Raw genomic sequence first — 22,360 nt, 5'->3', positions numbered from 1 at the left:
ATAAATAGGCTGGGACCTGGAACACCTTCTTCTTGTTCCTGGGGGAGTAAGACCCAGCCTGAGTATTTGTTTTCTCCCTTCCATTGCATTTGGTTTGAATATATTGAATAAAGGGACCCTGTTGACAAACCAATTTTAACAACAATCTTCCTATTACGTTTTCCGTGCATTAACATATATACATTACATACAAACATATATGTTATTTATCTGTAAAATTATCCCTTGTATAGATAACCAAAAGCTCTGAGACTGCAGCCATCTTGGATGTGACATCAGCAGCCTCAGCACACTCAAAGCTCTCACTCAATGGACACTCTATAGTAGCCTTTCTTAACCTTGTTACCCCTTCCCATCATTACATACAGCTAAACAGATCATTGGTGTCATACTTCTAGTGTTGGCCTTAGAACTATGCAGGCAAACTCAAATGGGAGGTCAGTCAGTCACAGCTTAAGGAACCCTTAGCAACCTCTTAAGGAACTTTGGGGTTTCACAGAACCCCGGTTAATAATATCTGCTCTGTATAGTAGTCCCCTTCATTCCTTCCCCAGCAGCCATCTAAAAGGGTTATTAGTATTTAGACACTCTTAGAAGAAAAGAGGGCTATGGCATGCAATGTGAGAGCTGTGATAGAGAGTTGACTCTTGCTGGAGTAGTCAGATTTTCAAGCAAGTTTTAAAGTTGGACATACCTAAGTAGATTTTCAAACATAAAAATTGTCATCAGTACATTTAATGACTTGATGAATGTCATTAAATAGCAATTCAAAATGTTGTTTGCTTTCAACAATCAATTTTGAATTTAATGCAATTTCCCCAATGAAAAACAACATTCAGTGTTAGAAATGTTTTCATATGAGAAAAATTTTCCATCCTGTTCCTTTGAATTTTCTTGTCACTCTGGTTGAAAATGAATATTGACTTGACTCCAATGGCCATTAGAAAACAAAACGAATGTTCCTGAAACCGAACAAAACTATTTAAGTGTATGGTCAGCTAAGACACATTGCAAATTAAAAGCATGAAAAGGAACAAAAATTGTAAATAATATTTCCTTGATTTTAAATGCAAATTTTAAAGTTGATGATAGGGTCTCTTTAATAGATGGGACATCTTCCTCTGGTGCTATATTGCTATAGCCTTTGAGTGCTGTACGGCAGATTTGTCTATACTTTGCAAATACTATTCAGTTTTATATTTCTCTCAGCACAGGTTTCCTTTACTCTGTAAATATTTGGCACCTTCTGGTCTAAGGACAGTATACAATGCACAATACAGTCTTCACTACCTGTAAATATGCGTTCACATTAAATCCAGAAAATGATACATGCTAGAAGCTTAGTCGGTAAAGAATGAGAACCACAGACTCTTTCATGCACACATCTAGGGACCATATAAAATAATCAATCCTTTTTGGTGGTGGCCAGCCATTTAGCTAATTACTGAGGTGAAGGGGCATCTTTTTATGTAACCACAAAGGAGTCACAGTCTATCTTGTGTGTCGTACTTATTTTCAACCGTGACTGACAAAATGCAGCTCTTCTACCTGGCACTGCTTACTGATGCTAAGAACAGTCATTTTGTAGGAGCGTGAAATGCCTACACTTAAATGATTTGAGCTGCCTTTCAACGGCAACCTTTTTTCAACTGCTCTTTCATCTGTACTCGTTGAAAGTGCAAACAAAATGCAAAAATAAACCAGTGAAAATTTATATATGTTAATTTCAAAATGCTATACATTACTTAAGGGTAATTCAGGTCTGTGGAAACACACAAAGTGGCATATAAAACACAGTAGCATTGTAAGGTTTTGGGTACTTGGGGTATATCACTTGTAACACTGCCTAAAAGGCTGCTTAACACTCACAGGATTTACACACAACTGCTTCTAATGTTAGGTTATACTACAAGTGAATATTGCAAGTGTTAAAGAAAACGCCAGCTTTTTTTTTGTTTAAAGTTGAAGTCTGACGAACATAAAAGACACAAATGAAGGCAGCCCTGTGTTCCTTAATACATCATTTGATGTAATGCTATAGCATTGTAGACTGGCATTTTTTGAAATGTTTAGCACTGCTTAAATCATGCTAAAAACCTTTCCAAACCTTTTCTAACACTTTAAAAGCAAATCACAGTATCCATAGCAAATAATAATAAATATATATTTATATTGTAAAGCGCTGAGCAAACTGTTGGCGCTATATAAATCCTGTATTATAATAATAATAATATACTAGACACAATTGCTTTAAATGCACTTTACAAAGTTGGATAACATGGATATATAACAAACTCTTTGTGTGTCCAAAACAATTACAGAGTGGGATAAGATGGCTGTGAGATCCCTACGCATTTCGTTTATATAGCTTCATCAACAGATCTTTAAATGTCCTGGAAATAAAAGAATAATGACCATTAATATATATACAGTATATATAATTTTAATACAACACACTCTGGATGTCTACTCACACCGGGCATATGTATGCAGGGGGTGCTATCCACTGCCAGTGCCAGCTTAGAAAGACCCCCAAAACACAATCAGCCAGAAGAAGCAGTCATGCATATACAAAGGTACACAGGACTAAACCCAGGATGAATGCCTACAATTGATATAATAAGTGCAATACAGATGTGCTACGTATTCAATAAGCAAAAAGAGATGATAAATTACAGTGGTGAATAGATATCCCACATCTCCAGGAGAGCAGCAAATGATGGTGAAAGTAAGAATCTACAAAAGAAAAGAAGGATAAAGCTGGGGAGATTATAGAGGTCCTACCTCAGCTTGAGCAAGACAAAGACAACTGTAATAGAATTAATTTAAAGAAAGATAACACATTTTTGAATGATACTCTAGCTATGTTATTTTGTAGTAAAGTTCTGGCCTACCACACTGTTCTACAACAAGTTAAAGATCGAAAAGGTTAACTAGGCGACTGGCTTACACAAAAAACGAGGAAAGAAAGAAAAGAAAATAATGGTATAATGTGTTTACTTTACTTACTTTTTGCCATTCCTATCACCTAAAGCAGTATTCAACTTAAAAGACAAACATTTATTATATTACTGCTTACCAGTTCTTAGATGTGATAGCACTTTTCCTTTTTAGGCTTTCTTTCTTTTATTTTCATCTGGTGATCCAACCTATTGGTCTGTTTTACAAAATAACTAGTTCTCCTGCAATTACAGGGATGAGGCAAACCGTTTACCACTTACAGAGTGTATTTATTCTGGCAAACAGACAACACCTGATGCCTCAAAAAAACATAGCCACGTTTTTGAGCATCTGTGGCATAAGACTGAGTCTCAGCAAGACCTCAACCAATATAAATCTGCCCTCCAAAAATACAATTCCTGCCTCCATACTGCCAAACAGACATATTTTATCACTCTCATTTACACCCTTTCATAAAGTCCCTGTCAACATTTTATACCTTTAACTCTCTACTTTTTCCTTCGTTACCTCCTCCCACTAACTCACTCACTGCCCAGGAGATCGCTAATCACCTAAAAAAATAAGATTGATACAATTCGTGATGAGATTCCTATTGTACAGATATCTATCTCACCTTACAATCCTCTTCCACCTGAACAATCAATACTTACCTTGTTTAACCCACCTACTATAGAGGAAGTCACTAAACATTTTTCTAACGCCCACCTAACCACCTGTCCCCCTGAACCCTGTTCCCTCGCAAATACTACAGTCACCCTCTGGCTCTATCCTACATTTTTGAACTCATATCTTCTATCTCTCCCTTTCTATTGGCATCTTCCCCAACCCTCTAAAACATGCACTAGTCACTCCCATACTTAAAAAAGCCTCACTGGACCCCACCAATCTTAACAACCTAAGACCCATCTCCTTACTCCCTTTGCCTCGAAACTCCTTGAAAGTCTAGTCTGTAACCAGCTGAGCTGCCACCTCATTGAGAATAACCTTCTTTATCCCCTTCAGCCTGGATTTCGCCAGAAACACTTCACAGAAACAGCTCGCCTAAAGACTTACTAACAGCTAAAACCAGCAATCACTAATCCGTACTCTTACTCTCGGACTCACCGCTGCCTCTGATACAGTTGACCACCCCATCCTCCTCAAAAAACTCTATTTCCTTGGTCTTCGTGACTGTACTCTCCGTTGGTTCACATCTTACCTATCTCACCACACCTTCAGTGTCACTTACAACTCTACTTCCTCTTCTTCTATTCCTCTTACCCTCGGGGTCCCCCAAGGTTCTGTCCCTGGATCTCTCCCATTCTCGATCCACACCTCCTCCCTTGGTCAGCTGATAGAAATCTATCTCTCTGCCCCTCAGCTTACTCATCAGTTTCCTCACATATCATGATTTACTAGTAGACATATCAGACTGAATGTCACACCACTTTCTCAAACTCAATCTATCCAACACTGAACTCATACTATTTCCTCCCATTTGTGCCTCTTCCCCTGATTTCTCTGTCAGGATCAATGGCACAACTATCAACCCATCCCCGCATGCCAGGGTGTTAGGGGTAACCCTAGATTCTGATCTGTCCTTTCAGGCCCACATCCAATCCTTGTCCAAACCATTCCGCCTCAACCTCAACAACATCTCCAGAATACGCCCCTTTTTAACCAATGCTACCACAAAGCTTCTAATTCACTCCCTGGTTATCTCTCGCCTTGACAACTGAAACTTCCTCCTCATTGGATTATCTTTACATAGGCTCTACCCCTTCAGTCCACCATGAATTCTGCTGTCAGACTCATCCACCTTACCAACCATTCAGTGTCTAGTACCCCTCTCTGCCAATCCCGCCACTGGTTTCTGCTCACCCAATGAATAAAATTCATAGTACTAACAACAGCTTACAAAGCCACCCACAACTCTGCCCCCAGCTACATCACTAATCTGATCTAAAAATATCAACCAAATCGCACTTTTCTATCCTCCCAAGACCTCCTGCTCTCTTGTTCCAGTGTCACCTCCTCCCATGCTCACCTCCAGGACTCCACCTCGGCTTCTCCCATCCTATGGAACTCCCTAACCTAATCGGTTCGACTACCTTCTAATCTATCCACCTATAGATGATCCCTGAAAACCTTTCTCTTTAAAGAAGCCTATCCTGCTTCTAACTAATACACTGCATTGTTTACTTTCTCCATCAGCAAATCCCCCACAGCTATTACCTTTTGTATCACTTGACCCTCCTTCTTATATTGTAAGCTTTAACAAGCAGGACCCTCTGTTTCCTCTTCTACCAAATTGTATTGTGACTGCAATGTCTGCCTTCACTTTGTAAAGTGCTGTGCAAACTGTTGGAGCTATATAAACCTGTATAATAATGATAATAATAGAAATGTATGTTAAACCTTTAACCCAAAAGGAAAAAACTGTTTGCTATAACTGCTTATAAAGTATTAGCTGGAGTTTGGCTTCAGTGTGTTAGTGTGATTAAATTTGCTAGTACATCTAACAATCCCCTCCCCCTAGAAAGACAATGTTGCTGTCCATCGGTTCCCCCATGCTCATTCATGCAGAAAGGGGGCACTCTAATACAGGAGGTGTGTTACAGGCCAGATCACCAGGAAAAACAGAGAATAAAAGCCTCAAAAAAGGACCATTAATGCAGCTACCACTAATGATTGCTAAGCAGCATTATATTATATTTTTGGTTTTGGGTCTAATATTGCTTTAAAAACCTGTTATATTTTATGATTGCTCTGAATAAAGACTGCATAATACATTGACCTTTAAGTTGATGATTGTTTAACTTTAATAACCGTAAATGGTCTAAGCATAATAAGGAAGTGTTATACCAAGTGTTAACAGAATTGAATGATAATAAGCAATTAAGTAGGTCGCGCGTGTGGACCTTGAAAACACTGCTGTAATCCTCACGTTGCAAGATATTTCTCAGTGATCAAACCTTAATCGGATCATGTGTCACCAAAAGTGTTTTCTTTGTGTTATATCTTTAGCCGCCACTCTGATATTGTTGTGTATTGACATAAGACGGCATAAGCAGACCTTTGATAAGTGTTCTTTTTAGCAAATATACAAAGAATGATTGTGTAAGAGAAATACGCTGCTCTTGCCGAGAACAGAAAAAAATAATGGCAGGCATGAAATTGCTTGAAGTCAAGACTGTTACATGAATACATATTTAGCCATGACCAAACTATTACCATTTTAAAGCATACTGATGAATTAGACACAGTGCATTCAACAGACTTGGCGGTCAACTGCAGTGGCATAGCTTAGAAATTTTACTTTTTACAGTATGCCCTGGAATTTGTATTAAATATCAATACTCAACATGGATTATCTGCTAGTTTTGACTGCACACAGAGGACAAGAGGATGTAACTGTGGACTTACAGCTGTGGAAGTATCCTATAGCTTTGACCACATTGTCTGAGTGATTCAATAACAAGGGGATGAATTTACACTGTGGACTACACTGGAAAATTCCCTTTTCACACTGTTCCCTGCTATGACACAATAATATGACTGCCACAGACAATGTCACTCGTCTGCTCCAACTACAATCACAAATATTGTCAAAGTGCTTATCCTCTGCTCCTTTGCAGTAATACACTGCTCAAAATCAGTTAAAGGAACACTTTTTAATTAGAGTATAGCATCAAGTTAATTAAACTCCTGGGATATTGATTTGGTCATTTAAGTAGCAGAGAGGGTTGTTAATCAGTTTCAGCTGCTTTGGTGTTAATGAAATTAACAACAGGTGCACTTGATGGGCAACAATGAGACGACCCCCAAAACAGGAATGATTTTACAGGTGGAGACATTTTTTTCCCTACTCATCTTTTCGGACTGTTTTTCACTAGTTTTGCATTGGGCTAGGGTCAGTGTCACTACTGGTAGCATGAGGCGATACCTGGACCCTACAGAGGTTGCACAGGCAGTCCAACTCCTCCAATATAGCACATCAATACGTGCCATTGCTAGGAGGTTTGCGGTGTCTCCCAGCACAGTCTCAAGAGAATGGAGGAGATTCCAGGAGACAGGCAGTTACTGTAAGAGAGCTGGGCAGGGCCATAGAAGGTCCTTAACCCATTAGCAGAACTGGTATCTGCTCCTTTGGTCAAGGGGGAACAAGCACTGCCAGAGCCACTGGTGTAAATGTCTCTGACCAAACAATCAGAAACATGAGGGTGGCCTGAGGGCCCAATATCCTCTAGCAGGCCCTGTGCCCACTGCCCAGCACCATAGAGCTACACTTGCATTTTCCATTGAACACCAGAATTGGCAGGTCCGCCACTGTGCTTTTCACAGATGAAAGCAGGTTCACCCTGACCACATGTGACAGATGTAAAAGGGTCTGGAGAAGCCGTAGAGAACGTTATGCTGCCTGTAACATTATTCAGCATGACCGTTTTGGTGGTGGGTTGGTGATGGTCTGGGTAGGCATATCCATGGAGCGGTGCACAGACCTCTGCAGGCTAGACAATGGCACCCTGACTGCCATTAGGTATCGGGATGAAATGCTTGAACCCATTGTCAGACCCTATGCTGGTGCAGTGAGTCCTAGGTTCCTCCTAGTGCACGTCAATGCCCAGCCTCATGTGGCGAGAGTATGCAGGCAGTTCCTGGAGAATGAAGGAATTGATACCATTGAATGGCTCCATGCTCGCCTGACCTAAATCCAATAGAACACCTCTGGGATATTATGTTTCAGTCCATCTGACACCACCAGGTTGCACCTCAGACGGTCCAGGAGCTCAGTGATGCCCTGGTCCAGATTTGGGAGGAAATACCCTAGGAAACCATATGTAGTTTCATTAGGAATATACCCTGACATTGTCAGACATGCATACAAGCACGTGGGGGCCATACAAACTACTGATTACCATTTTGAGTTGCTGCAATGAAATTTCAGCAAAATGGACTAGCCTGCTGCATAATTTTTTCACTTTGATTTTCGAGGTGTCTTTGAATTTAGTCCTCTGTAGGTTGATAATTTTCATTTCCATCAAACGATGGGGCATCCTTACATTCCTAACACCTTACCCAATCCACATCAGTATAGATATCCAGCATGATATTTTTCCCCATTGAGATTTGATGTGTTTTCAAAGTGTTCCTTTAATTTTTTTTGAGCAGTGTATTTCCAACCTCCATGCACCAAATTAATTTGCCATGTTAAGAATACCTAATTCGTTATCAAAGCACATAATGTCACAGGGAACTATGAGAGTCTCCTCCACAGAGTTCCTTTTTTCATGGCTAAGAGCATATACAAGGTCCTCCATAAGAGCAGGCAACATAGGTTGCTTGCCATTACCCTTCTTAGCCAGAAAAGTCACTGTGCACCCCTTTGAATTCAGTTTTACATAAGGCATGGACTTACCCACATTTGAGGCTAAGGAGCATGGATAGGGTAAACTGCGTTCAGACAACAGGATCACTTTTTGATTTAGTCAGAAGAGCAACTTGACCACTGAGGAGGCAGATAGGTTGCACATATCCTTCCTATTGCGATCAGAACCTTCTGCTACTGGGAGTGACAAAAAGGTCCTTACCTTTTGATTGCTTGGCACTGGAACTTGTAAATGGGTACACTTTTAAAGCACTGCTCAGCAATGAAAAATATGAGGCCTAGTACCAATATTGCAGGAGGCCACAGTCATTGCCTGATGGCTAAGTTAATACTTATCTACATGATTTACATAGGCATGTTAACCATTAGCATGTCAAGCCAACATTTTGTTTTCTAGTTTTGCTTGATATAGTAAAGATAAGAATCCTATCTAAATTACTTTTACATTGCTTTCTAAGTACATATGAGACTTTCTACCAGCACCATTTATAAATGGAGTCTTGTAGACTAGAATTTTTAAAAACAGTCCAAGCTGCAATAGTGTGTGGTAAATATTGTAGAGTGGTGGAAGTGATTCAGGTGACTAAAGCAGCACGGATAAGGGCTAAAACCTCAGCTACACCCTTAAGCATGTCTTCTGCCACCAAACTAAGCAAAATGTGTATAGTAAAACATACGTAGACCCCCATAAATTCTCACTGCATACACAAGTGGCAGGAAATGGTGAGAGAACTCCACTCAAAGTGGAACAGCAAAGGTTTTAAAAAACTCCACCATTCAAGATCCTGTCTTAGTTAAATTATTATGATTTCCTCATGAGATGTGTACCTTCAATAACAGTATGCACAGATTTTGTCCTGATCATAAATGACAACAAACTACCATATGATTTATAGTCGACTTTTTCACTATGGTCCATTTGGGTAACCCACATGTTAATACAATGTGCATTAATGTACTTCAATTGCATTAGAATGTTGTGCTGCAATTCATTTTGAATGGCACCCCAGCTTTAACAGACACGCAGCTCTAATACACATGCAGTGCAATGCATCACTATGCAAGGTAATGCACTAAAATGCAACATGTCTGTTTTTGGTTTGTCTCTATGCACTTTCAGCCCATTCAAAATAAATGGGCAGGTTTAACACATTAGTTAAAGTGGTTGTAAAGGCTGAAGTTTTTTTTTATCATAATGCATCATTTGCATTGAGGAAAAAAACCTTATATTGTTATCTATGCCCACCCCACCACTCAGATACTTACCTGAGCACGGTCTCAATCCAGCGTTGTGCTCAGGAGCAGCGACTCTACTCTATATTTTTCTCCTCACTGGACTCATTGAGAGCAGTGGGAGCCATTGGCTCCTGCTGCTGTCAATCAAATCCAGTGACTAGAGAGCAGGGAGTGGGTTTGAGCCACACTGTGTGTTTGTATGTTAATGGACATACAGAGTGTGACTTGAGAAGAAACATGCCACATGAAGAAGAGAAGTCAGGAGCGCCAGCAGGGAACCCAAGAAGGGGAGGATCAGGGCTGCTCTGTGCAATTCCATTACACAGAACAGGTAAGTAGGACATGCTTGTTTTTTGTTTTTTTGTTTTTCAATTCAACTTGACAATTACTTTAATACAGTGCACAGGAATAGACAAGTATGGATGAGTTCTTATTTTATTTACATTATTGTCTCAACTATTTTTAATTGAAAATACCTAAGGCCAAAACTTTGTTTTGATTTTGGCTATAGTAACGTCTATTAGAAAGATTTTCCTCCAAGTCCTGTTTGGTAGACTCAACAGGAAGTAGGAGGATATCTTTCCTAGGCAAGCAAAATCCCATCTTAAACAGTTGCCATGAGATTGAGTGTCCCCATTGGAATATATCCTTTTTTGGTCGATTTTTGTTCTGGTTGCAACTCGTAATTTTGAATTTACTCTGGCTTTCATGCTGACGACAATGGTTATCAGTAAAATTTATGGATAATGTAAATCAACCAAGCAGGAACACAGACAGCAATACAAACCTGACATTGGGTATAATGCCTCCCCACTCTATTCAAATCCCAAATATTTTGGATTCAGTTATACTGTAAAGCTGGCCATATATGGATTAAATTTCAATTCATGTATGGTCAGGCTGTTTGTACAGAAGTTGGTCAAGCGATCAACTTCTGAACAACCAGCCTGTTGGATTCTCCCCCCTCCCATGGCTATAGCTGGCGGAGGTAATCAGTGTATTCTAACAACATGGAAGTCTCCCGCCATCAGAATACGAAGGGTTCCTGTCTACATTGAGCATGTGGGGATCGTGGGATTGAGCGGGTTGAACAAAAAAAAATGCTTAAACTAACTTCAAGTGAACATATAACCAGAACTTTTTAATTTGATTAGAGTGGTGGATTTCCGCTTGCTATAGCTGGCGGAGCTGATCAGTGTATTCTGACAGCATGGAAGTCTCCCGCCATCAGAATGCGAAGGGTCCCCATCTCCATTGAGCATGTGGGGATGGTGGGATTTAGCGGGTTGAACAAAAAAAAAAAGCTTAGTGAACATATAAGCAAAACTTTTTAATTTTATTAGAGTGGTGGATTTCCTGGTTACCACTGTCACTAACATACAAAATCATGGGAAATCCAACATTTTACAGTCACTCTACCAAGGGAATTCTATCCAAAGGGACACAGACAGGAAAACAGACGTTTAAACCCTTCTCTCCTCTGTCCAAAACAAAACAATAAAAGAAAAAACTTTATCTATATTTACACTTGTGGCATAATTAATAAAAACAGAAATGTGTATGCTATTACCCTTGTTAACGTGCATGATATAGAGATATTTACATGATTTTGTCACTGTGCAACTGCTAACTGACAGCTTACACCATTCTGGTCAAGGTGCTGACCCCTAAAGAACACAATTATTCATGCTTCCTCTGTGTCTAATGGGCTGATTAACTACACAATAATATGCTTCTGTCTTCTCTATACATTTTGCGATTGTTTACTCTAAAACATTTTGCTGAGGAATCATAGGCTGCTAAAATATGAAGGATCGGTAAACCCTGGATATCCCTACGCTACATGGTTGTTAATGCTCTCACATAATTTTAACAGATGGTAAGACATGACTTCCTCTACAAAATTTACACCAGCTTGCGATTAGCTTGTCATATTTAGCCATATGGTTTATGGTACTATGCTAAATTGTTATTTTAGAAGTGTTATGAACGTTCACATTCTCTCTGTAGTTTTGATTGCATTTTTAAGCCAGTCGAGTCCAAAAATGTATACAGTGCACATTGTTTAATTCCTGGAATAATAGTGTATAATTTTTCCTAATTAAAATTAAGAGCAATTTCAAGCAATCATAAAGTTTACTCAATTAACCTTAAAGCCCAACTCCAGCTTATATTTTTTATATGGATGTCTAGGCTACAGCTAAAAAAATAAGCCCTGGCTGCAATGCTCACCTCCTCTCAGTTGCTGTCTTTTAAAGTGATTCCTTTCTGCCTCTAGATGTCCGCAGTGATGATGATGATGGGTATCCTGTGAGTGCAGAGTGTCATTGTGAGTGCCCTATGCTCACAATATAATGATGCAGAAAATGGTGTATACCTGAAACTAATTTGCATACATCTGTTTAAAGACATTTTCAAAATTAAACCCAATGCCCATGTACTTCTCTATCTTATCCTGACTAGAAAGCCTGTTGCTCGAGCATTGTCAAGTGACATGGGTCTTAAAGCTGAAGTAAACATAAAAAATAAAAAACTGCCAGCAGTCAGCTCTTTATTGGAGAAGAAACATGCAATGACCCTTCTGCAATAACAAACACTTACCTGCCTGCTCGCAGTCCTCTATTAAATACACACTGAGTTACACATTAATAGCTCATCATCATGCAGAGGCTGTAACAAAATGATAGACTCCCATGTGCATGCACGGGATGACGTCATTCCACCATCGGCTGAAAACCCAGCACCCAGAAATAGTGGAGGAGAAAATGGCAGCGACTGGGAGGGATTTAACAGCTGCCATGCTGGTCTGAGGAGGTGCATATTTCTCTCAGTTTAGTTCTGCTTTAAATAGATGTTTTTGATTACAGTAGAGAGGTATGTGCTACTATCCCATCCAGGGGCGGACTGACCATTTGGAAACTCGGGCACTGCCCGAGGGCCCGGGGTCAGTAGGAGGCCCCATGAGATGCCCCTGGTACCTTTTTCATAGGCTTTTTTGAGTTTGGGCAGGAACACAGGGGCCCCATGATCCCCTATTGCCCGTGGGCCCCATGAGTTGTCAGTCCGCCCCTGATCCCATCCATATCTATCATCCCATACTATCTCTACTCTTGACTGAAATCAACAATAATAAAAGTTTCTACAATAGATTTTGATGAGAAGTCTGCAGTGTTATAACTGTAAAACATATGTGGAACTGTTTTATTTTTTCAATTTGTGGTGACCCATAAGAGTTTGATATATTTGCATTGCACTAATATATTGCACATACCTTTTAATTTATCCTTTTGTTTTGTGATGTTTATTATGCTATGTATTATGGTATTGTGCTAGCTGCTATGTTTTTTTAACATCCAACAGAGCCCTAGCGTGTTTTTTTTTCTTTCTTATATATAGTATGTGGAACTGTGTTATCTACTAAAAACAGTAACTTTGTACAACCAGTTTTGTGATCCAAATATGTCTGTTAGACAACATAGCCAGATTCTCGACATCCACTGCAGCAGAATAGCTTGAATATTAATATAGCCCCAGCCTGGTGATAGGACAATGAAGGAGCAGCAGCACATTTCTCTCTTTACTTCTGTTTGAATATATGATGACTGGTATTTAATGCTGGGCCTCCCTTATCCTATCTGCTGTACAGTGAATTACAAAAGAAAAAGAATATAATGAGCCAACTACAGGTACATCAGCAATAGATCAGCTGTAGCTATTTATTGCATTATATGCTCTATGAATATAATAAGTGTTTTTAGTAATTATATACAGAACACTGATTTATTTAGCATACACTATACATGCCATAAATGCCAAATGTTATAATGCCAGTTAAACAAAAAATAACAAAATAAAAAAATAAACCATTATCCATACTTTAGCCATATTACTTAAGGAGTAACTTCACCCAAAAGGGGATGTTCTGCTTATTTGCATCCTCCCCCTTACTGTTTGACATTTGGCACATTTTGGGGGGGTAGGTACCCGCTCCCACTTCCGGTCGGACCGCCAAGTGGATGTTTGGCCCCCTCCTTCCCCCGCAGCCCTCTGGGACACATCACAAGTCCCAGAATACTGCAGGATCTTCACAAAGTGCAGTGGGAAACCGGAAGCAAAGTTGCAAGTTAAGTTAGTTAAGATGCTGGCTCCTGGACCTGAAGCCAACTGAAGAATTGGTTTGGGTGAGAACAGCTCTGGATCCCTGGAGTGGTAAGTGTTCTTATATTAGAAGTCAGCAGATACAGTATTTGTAGCTGCTGATTTTTCATTTTGTGGGGGGGGGGGGGGGCGGGACTGGAGAACCGCTTTAGATAGATGAATAAATAAAAATAAAGTCATACTAAAATAATCTTATTTGTTTCTTTCTAACAAAATAATTATTGGGGTATTGAACTAAGATAATAGACATGACCAATAAGCTGTGCATTGTCGTAGAGTTGACATATAAATTCATAGACACTAAAGAAAAAGAATACCCAGATTTACCTTCATCTGTTGCTTCTCATTCTACAGATGTGTAAGGAAAATAAAATAAATGGACAAATTAAGAAAATAATATGGGTTTGCTACACCAAAATTCTAGGCTTACTTATCGGCGAAAAAATAAACTTAACTTTTGCACCTCAGTTCATATATCATATTCCAATAACTCTGCTGAATGTTGTAATTCATTTTACACTTCTGATAAAAAATTGTACCACTTATCACATTATTCTGACAGTGGTATTAATGACATCAATGCTCAGAAGCAGAGTGAGTCTGCATTTGTCCATGTGTAGACTTATTCAGCAGGAACATTTGCAATCTATATGACAGTTATGTCTTTACTAGATCTCTGAGGAAATGACAGCTGTAGGAAAAATGAGACAGACTTCCATGGCCCAAATGAAAAGATAATGTCTGAGATTATCCAAGGAGAACTCACACACAGTTTTAAGTTAGTAATATAATTTAGTTGCCTTAAAATGATCCAGCTAAAGTGTAGCTACAGAGGGTGAGTAGAATGTAACTTTCCTCAAGTCAATATAGTTACGGGGTCCAGCAAATAATATTTATTCTTTAGAGAATAAAGTAGAGTTTCTTATGACTGTTAAGAAACATAGGCACGCCAACCTTGTAAAAAGCATACGAAAATGAATGCACCTTGCCCATTTCCCACCCACAAAAATCTAAAACTATTTTTTTTTATAACTATTGTTTTTTATTGGTCATTTAATTGTTTACAACAATTAACAGTATTGTCGCAATAATGTATTACAGATTTGTAAAAGATATAGATAACAGAGTATGAGCATATTCAACATCTTACAAAATTCAGCTTATAAACAATGTGACTTTGTAGTCATTACTGTCATCAATACATTTCTTTTTTTGATGAGTATGCATTGTTTGTTTGAAATATTCAGTAAATCATTAGTTTAGAGAAGAAAGGAAGGTTGTAAGAAGTGGAGATTTGAGATTAGAGAGAAGTAGAATAAAGAATGAGATTTGAAATTATTACATATTTCCTTTTTTGAGATAATGGGGTGATAATAATAGAGTGGAGTAGCTGTATCTCTAGTGGTGTTTGATTGGTACATCTTGTAGTGTCTTATGTAACGGTACATCGATGATCTTTGAGCCATAAGTCCCAGTGTTTCCAGAATTTAGCAGATGAGTTGTGTATTTGAGCAAAGATTTTTTCAAAGGCTGTGTTTTTGTTTAGGATTTCAGTTACTGTATCTAAAACTATTTTATTTGAAAGGGCAAGGTCACAGCTTTATTGATTTGTCCAGCATATACTGTATATTTCAACAATAATGGCTGGTAACTTACAGTTGACAACAAAAGCAGTATTATTATTATTATTACATCAAGTTTATATAGCACCAAAGGGTTTGCTCAGCGCTGTACAATAGAGGGGGGGGACAATTTTAAAAACTGCAGCTTGTCATTGCATGCCATTATTAAGCTTATGATCTATCAGAGTTCCCAGATCCTTCTCCACCATTGATTCCCCCAGTTGTACACCCCCTAGTATGTATGATGTAGGCCAGGGGCGGACTGACCATTGGAGCACTCGGGCACTGCCCAAGGGGCCGGGGTCAGTAGGGGGCCCCATGAAATGCACCTAGTAGCTTTTATATAGGCTTTTTTTGGGTGTGCTTTGATTTGAGCAAGGACACAGGGGCCCCATGATCCCCTATAGCCCGGGGGCCCCATGAATTGTCAGTCCCTGATGCAGGCATATTCTTAACCCCCAAGTGCATAACCTTACATTTATCAACATTAAACCTCATTTGCCACATAGCTGCCCAATTAAACAGTGCATTGAAGTCGGCTTGTAAGTTGGAGACATCCTGTAAGGAAGTTATTCCACTGCAAAGCTTGGTGTCATCTGTAAAGACTGAAATGGTATTTTTAATCCCAGAGCCTATATAGTTTATAAATATATTAAAAAGTAACACCACTGACAACCCTAGACCATGCAGAGCATGAATCATTAACCACTACTCTCTGAATATGTTCTTTTAGTCAGTTTTCTATCAATTTACATACTGATTTTCCCAAGTCTTTAGACTTTACCTTACACATTAGCCATGTGTGGGGAACTGTGTCAAACACTTTTGCAAAATCCAAGTATACCATTCCACAGCTACCCCTCTGTCCAAGGTTTTGCTCACCTTCTCATAAAAAGAAATCAGATTTGTTTTACAACTTCTGTCTTTCATGAATCCATGCTGTCTGTTGCTTAAAATATTTTTTCCAGCAAAAAAATAATCTATGTGGTCTTTTATTAAACTCTCCAGTATCTTCCCAGCTATAGATGTTAAACTAACAGGTCTATAATTACTTGGTAAAGATTTTTATCCATTTTTAAATATAGGCACCACTAGGACCTTACGCCAATCCAGTGGTACTATGCCAGTCATTAAAGATTCCCTAAAATGAGAAACAATGGCTTTGCAATGACAAAGCTCAATTTTTTAATGACCCGTGGGTGTATGCCATCCGGTCCAGGTGCTTTATTCACCTTTTTTCTGTCTAAATAATTCTGGATCATATCAATTGTGAGCCAATGTGGATCATCTGGGGCTGTGTCAATATCATTCCCATTATGGACAAGAACTCCCCCATACTCCTTTGTATACACAGAGCTGAAGAAGGTATTTAATACATTTGCCTTCTCTTTGTCCCCAATCACCCACTCTAAATTATTTTATAAAGGGCCTACATGCTCGGACCTGAAATGTTTACTATTAATATATTTGAAGAATGTTTTGGGGTGTGTCCTACAATCTTTTGCAATCTGTTGTTTGTTTTCAATTTTTGTGACCTTGATTTCCTTTTTACATATTCTGTTATACAGTATTCTTTTTTAATGTTTAAATTATGATAGCGTTCCTTCATTTTTATATTTAATAAAAGCTCTTTTCTTATTATTTATAGATTTTTTAACTTTGGCTGTAAGCCACATAGATTTGATTATTAGCCTTTTACATTTTTTGCCCATGGGAATATATTTTGCAGTGTGTTCACATATTGTCTTTTTGAAGAACTCCCATTTCTGTGTTGTGTTCATCGATGTAAATATTCCCTCCCATTCTAAGTTTGGGAGAGCAGCCTTGGAAAATTACCTCTCTTAAAGTTGAGTGTTTTTATTTTTCCAGTATGTGCTTGTTTACAGCTAACAATAAATGAAATCATGTTATGGTCACTGCTACACAGATGTTCTTTTATATGGACAATAATAATAAGCTCTGCATGCTTTGAGATGACCAGATCCAGCAGAGCACCATTCCTAGTTGGGGCCTCTATTAACTGTAACAGGTTTATAAATTTTTGCCCTTTAATTGTTAATGCAGTGCCATTACTCCAGTCTATTTCCAGGTAGTTAAAATCCCCCATTATTATCACTGTCCCAGCCCTTGCAACCCTTTCAATATGTGCAAGGAGCTGAGTCTCCACCTTCTCATTACCACTGGGTGGCCTATAACAAACTCCTGCGATTACCTTTGTAATATGTACCCCCATGTGCAGTTTCACCCATAATGCTTCAGCCTCATCACACTTTCTATCAACTAGGTCCTCTTTCACACTTGCTCTGAGATCACTTCTCACATAAAGACAGACACCACCACTTTTCCTTTTTACCCTGTCTCTCCAAAAGAGAACATAGCCAGTAATATTAATGGCCCATTCATGTGAAAAATGAAGCTAAGATTCACTTAAATCATAGTTCTCTTCATGCACCAAAGCTTCCAACTCACCTATTTTGCTTGGCAGACTTCTGGCATTGATGCACAAACACTTTAATTCATTGACACCTTTTGCACATGTATTTTGCATATTTTAATTTTCGTACAAATGATACCAATTTCAATGGTTATTTGTAACATGGGCACCTTCTTATCACCTGCCATAGTCCTCCCCCCATCTTTCCCCATTCCACCCATCAATAAGGGCTGCCCTCTGTCTGATCTGTCTGCTCCATTATAATCTAATTTTCCTCCCGCTTGATCCTAGTTTAAATACTCCTTCAGCCGTCCCATAAACCTCTCCTCCAGCACAGCAGGACCCTCTTCCATTTAGGTGCAAACCATCTCTAACATATAGGTTGCACCCTAATGAAAAGTCAGCCCAGTGGTCTAAAAACACAAATCATTCCCTCTGACACCAGGTCTTTGGCCATGCATTTAGTTCTCTAATCTCCCCCTGTCTTTTCTGAGTTGCGCATGGCACAGGTAATATTTCAGAGAATATCACCTTGGAGGTCCTTCCCTTCAACTTGCAGCCTAGTTCTTTAAATTGATTCTTAAGGATCCTCCACCTTCTATGTATTCTGTTATTGATTCCAACATGGACCAAGACAGCTGGGTAATGCCCAGCCGCTCTCAGTAATTTATCAACCCGGTCCACCTCATGCCGGCACCAGGGAGACAGCAAACCATGCGGTTGAGGCGATCCTGGTGACAAATTATTCTATCAGTCCTTCTGATTATAGAATCCCCTATTACCACCAACTGTCTAGGCCTTCCTGCACTACTCTCACCACCCCTCCCAGATGGTCTGCCCTCTCGACTGTTAGGGATAGCAGTGTCATCCAGGGCTGCCACCCCTGAGCTTGTCACCCCCACATCTTCACCCAATCATGATGTCAAGCGATGTAATCCATGTTAATTACTTCATTCAGTGTTGTAAATTTGGCATCAATCACAATGACCCATTGCCAGTTGATGTGAGTGAACTATTGGCGCTTTATAAATACTGTATAATATAATAATAATAATGTGTACATGCTGCACTCCCATCACTACATGACAAGTTCCTGGCTGCTGTAATGTAAAGTGGTAGATGGGAATCTGGGGTGACAACAAACAGTGAATTTTTATAAACATGAGAAAAAAGGTCCTTGTCCCTCAACAAGGGTACTTAGTATGGGAGCAGAGGCTTCCCCTCCACCTCTTGAAATAATCCTCTCAATGTTGAAAGTCATTTGGCCTGGTCTGGTCCAAGAAGGGTGGGGCCACGTTTGCTTCTCTACCTTTACTGGCCACCTAAACTGCATTTCTGGATAAACATTCTCTGTCTCTGGGATTAAACTTTATATATTTTTACACCATTAATATACATATATAGAGAGTTACAAGGACCTCTTACTACTATTGTCACTGCTATGAGTACTGCTGCAATTAGATGTTTTGCTCATTTTGATCAGCAAAAAGGAATCAACCAGTAGTTTAGTTAGGCTGTCCCTGTTATTGATGATGCAAAACTGTCCTGCTGCTGGCCAATTTCTCTTAAACTCAATAATAATCAAGATACCTCAGATGATACAGCAATGTAAAATTGGCCAGCAACAGGTCATCTTCAGGGAGAAGTGGCTGAAATGTACAAGAAACAAATAATATAGAAATGTGCTTTCCTGCAAGAATTAAGAAGCCATATATGACACAGTAGTGTAAAACTGGCCAGCAGCAGGACTCTTCTATGATGGAGAATTAGCTGAAATGTACTAACAGTAAAGAGTACAGGTAGGTGCTTTATTATTATTACAAGTACTCATACAGCGCTGTCAATTTACGCAGCGCTTTACATATATATTGTACACTCACATCAGTCCCTAACCCTCAAGGAGCATACAATCTAAGGTCCCTAACTCACATTCATACATACTAGAATCAATTTAGACAGGAATCAATTAACCTACCAGCATGTCTTTGGAGTGTGGGAGGAGACCAAAGTACCTGGAGGAAACCCACGCAGGCACAGGGAGAACATGCAAACTGCTAGGCAGAAGTGATTTAGTTTTACTACAAAAATTAAAAGACAATAGATGGTACAGCAGTGAAAAATTGAACAGCAGGACAATTTTAACCACTAAGACACGTTCACTCCCTTCTAGTCCAGGTCAGTTTTCAACTTTCAGCACTATCACTCTTTGGTTGACATTTACTAAGTCATGCAATACTGTGCTCATATGAAATTTTTATCTTTTTTTGAGACAGATAGAGATTTTTTGTTGGTATTTGATCACCACTGTTTTTTTTTTATTTTTTGCTATATAAATGAAAAAAGACTGAAAATTTTGGAAAAAGTCATTTTTTGCTTAGTTTTGTTATAAAAGTTTGCAAATAAATAATTTTTATTCATAAATTTAGGCCAAAATGTATTCTGTTACATTTCTGGGGTACAAATAACCCAATACAGTGTAAATTATGTAGTCTGTGTGAAAGCTATGGGGTCTACAAACTATGGGATATATATCTAAAAATCAGTTGAAACCCTAAAATGCCGGATGCTGGTATGATGTATGGCAGTCATCATGACACTGGTATGGAGTATGGTGGTGATCAGGACATTAGCATGAAGTATGGCAGTGATTAGGATGCTGGAACGCCAATGATTAGGATGCTGGTATGGCGGTGATCAGGATGCTGGTATGGGGCATAGCAGTGATTATAAAACACTGGTACGGCAGTGATCAGGACGTTGGTATGGGGTATGGTGGTAATAAGGACGCAGGTATAGCATATTGGGTGACCAAGATGCTGGTATGAGTATGGCAGTAAGTAGGATGCTAGTATGGGGCATGGCAGTGTTCAGGATTCTGGTTTGGCGAATGGGGTGATCAGATTACAGGTATGGGTATGGCAGGGATTAGGATGCTGGTATGGCATATGGTGGTGATAAGGGTGATGGTATGGCAGTGATCAGGGTGCTGGTATGGCATATGGCAGTGATCAGGGTGTTGGCATGGGGTATGGCAGTGATCAGGGTGTTGGTATGGGGTATGGCTGTGATCAGGGTGCTGGTATGGCGCATGACGGTGATCAGGGTGCTGGTATGGCGTATGTCAGTGATCAGGATGCTGGTATGGCATATGGCAATGATCAGGGCATTGGTATGGGGTATGGTGGTGATCAGGATGCTGGTGTGGGGTATGGCGGTGATCAGGATATTGGTATGGTGGTGCTTTTGTGAGCACTGGGACAAGTGACAGGGCTGGCTGCATTGTTTTCTGTCCCTACACTGGGTTAGTGATCAGGGACACAGAGTCAATGATCAGGGACATTTGGACTGGATGGCACTGCAGTCTGTGAGTATACAAGCAACCTGACAGGCTGCTGTACACTTACAGGCTGCAGAATTGCTTCACTCTGTTCTCACAGTGACAGCAGAGAGAAGTGATCTTTAGTTTCAGTTACTGTGTTTACTATGAGATTGCTGTGATTGGACACAGCAATCACATGATAAAACACCATGTGATTGCCTGGACATGGCGGTAATTTGATCTACTGTGACCAGGCAACGTACCGATCACTGGGCTCCCTGGTGCTCAGGAGCCGTGCAAGAGCCACTGGTGAGAGCTGACATAGAGGTACATGAGCATTGGCAAAGCTACCTGTCCACCGTCTATAGACTATTGGTAGACAGGAAAAGGTTAAAGAACAAGGCTGGGACCTAAATGTTTTAAAGATAAAGAACACTAGATGCATTTACTACAAGAATTAAAAGACTGTAAAGGATACACCAATGTAAAATCAGCCAGAAGCAGGACAGTTTTAATCAGAGAGAATAGGCCTTTTTGTACTATGAGGAAAGGGGGATGTACTGTAGTAAATATATGTAATAGAGTTCCGTGATTTTGGTGCACACTGATTTTGCTCTTTGTTGAGTTGGTGCAGCTTGGTGTGCTGGACAGTAGTCCTGATTTACCATTGCAGAAATAGTAAAACAGTACAAACAGACCCGACGGGAGGTTAATCTGACTGGGGCACTTACAACAGTTCAGAGCAGAGACAGAGGTGTGTAGATTCTGAGCTGCCGACAGCCTCTGCCATGAGGAGGGGAGGGCGGCCTGTCTGGTCCAACCCCATGGATAAACATCCTGAGAAGGTAGCATAGTCCCTACTCTTTCCCTACTCCACCAGAATCTTTCTCTACTGCTAGTGCTGTCCCTGACAGAAGAGTGACCTGTCCCGACACTAGCCACTTGCATAAAGCACACCATAACACAGGCCAGGGATTTAAAAAGACTCTGCTTGACCCAAGATGGCCGTCGGAGTCACCTAGCTCCAGCACATCCAAACAGATCACTGATCCAGGTGGCTAAGGAAACCATAGAGAAACCCAGTTTCTCTCAAATTTCTCTCCCAGCTGCACTGACACTACATTTGAGTTCCACTTGAAGTGGAGAATATAGACAGAACCTGCCAACATCCTAGTTTTGATTTTTTTTCTTTTTACTTTTAAAAAATGCAGTAGTGTGCTGCAAACAAAAGGCAGCTACCAAAAGCAGATTAGCAGCAAAAA

The sequence above is a fragment of the Staurois parvus genome, unplaced genomic scaffold (assembly GCF_062004578.1).
Source record: "Staurois parvus isolate SC_StPar_1 unplaced genomic scaffold, SC_StPar_1.0 ptg000020l, whole genome shotgun sequence".
NCBI classification, from domain to species: domain Eukaryota; kingdom Metazoa; phylum Chordata; class Amphibia; order Anura; family Ranidae; genus Staurois; species Staurois parvus.
Note: the sequence above shows the minus strand (reverse complement) of the source record.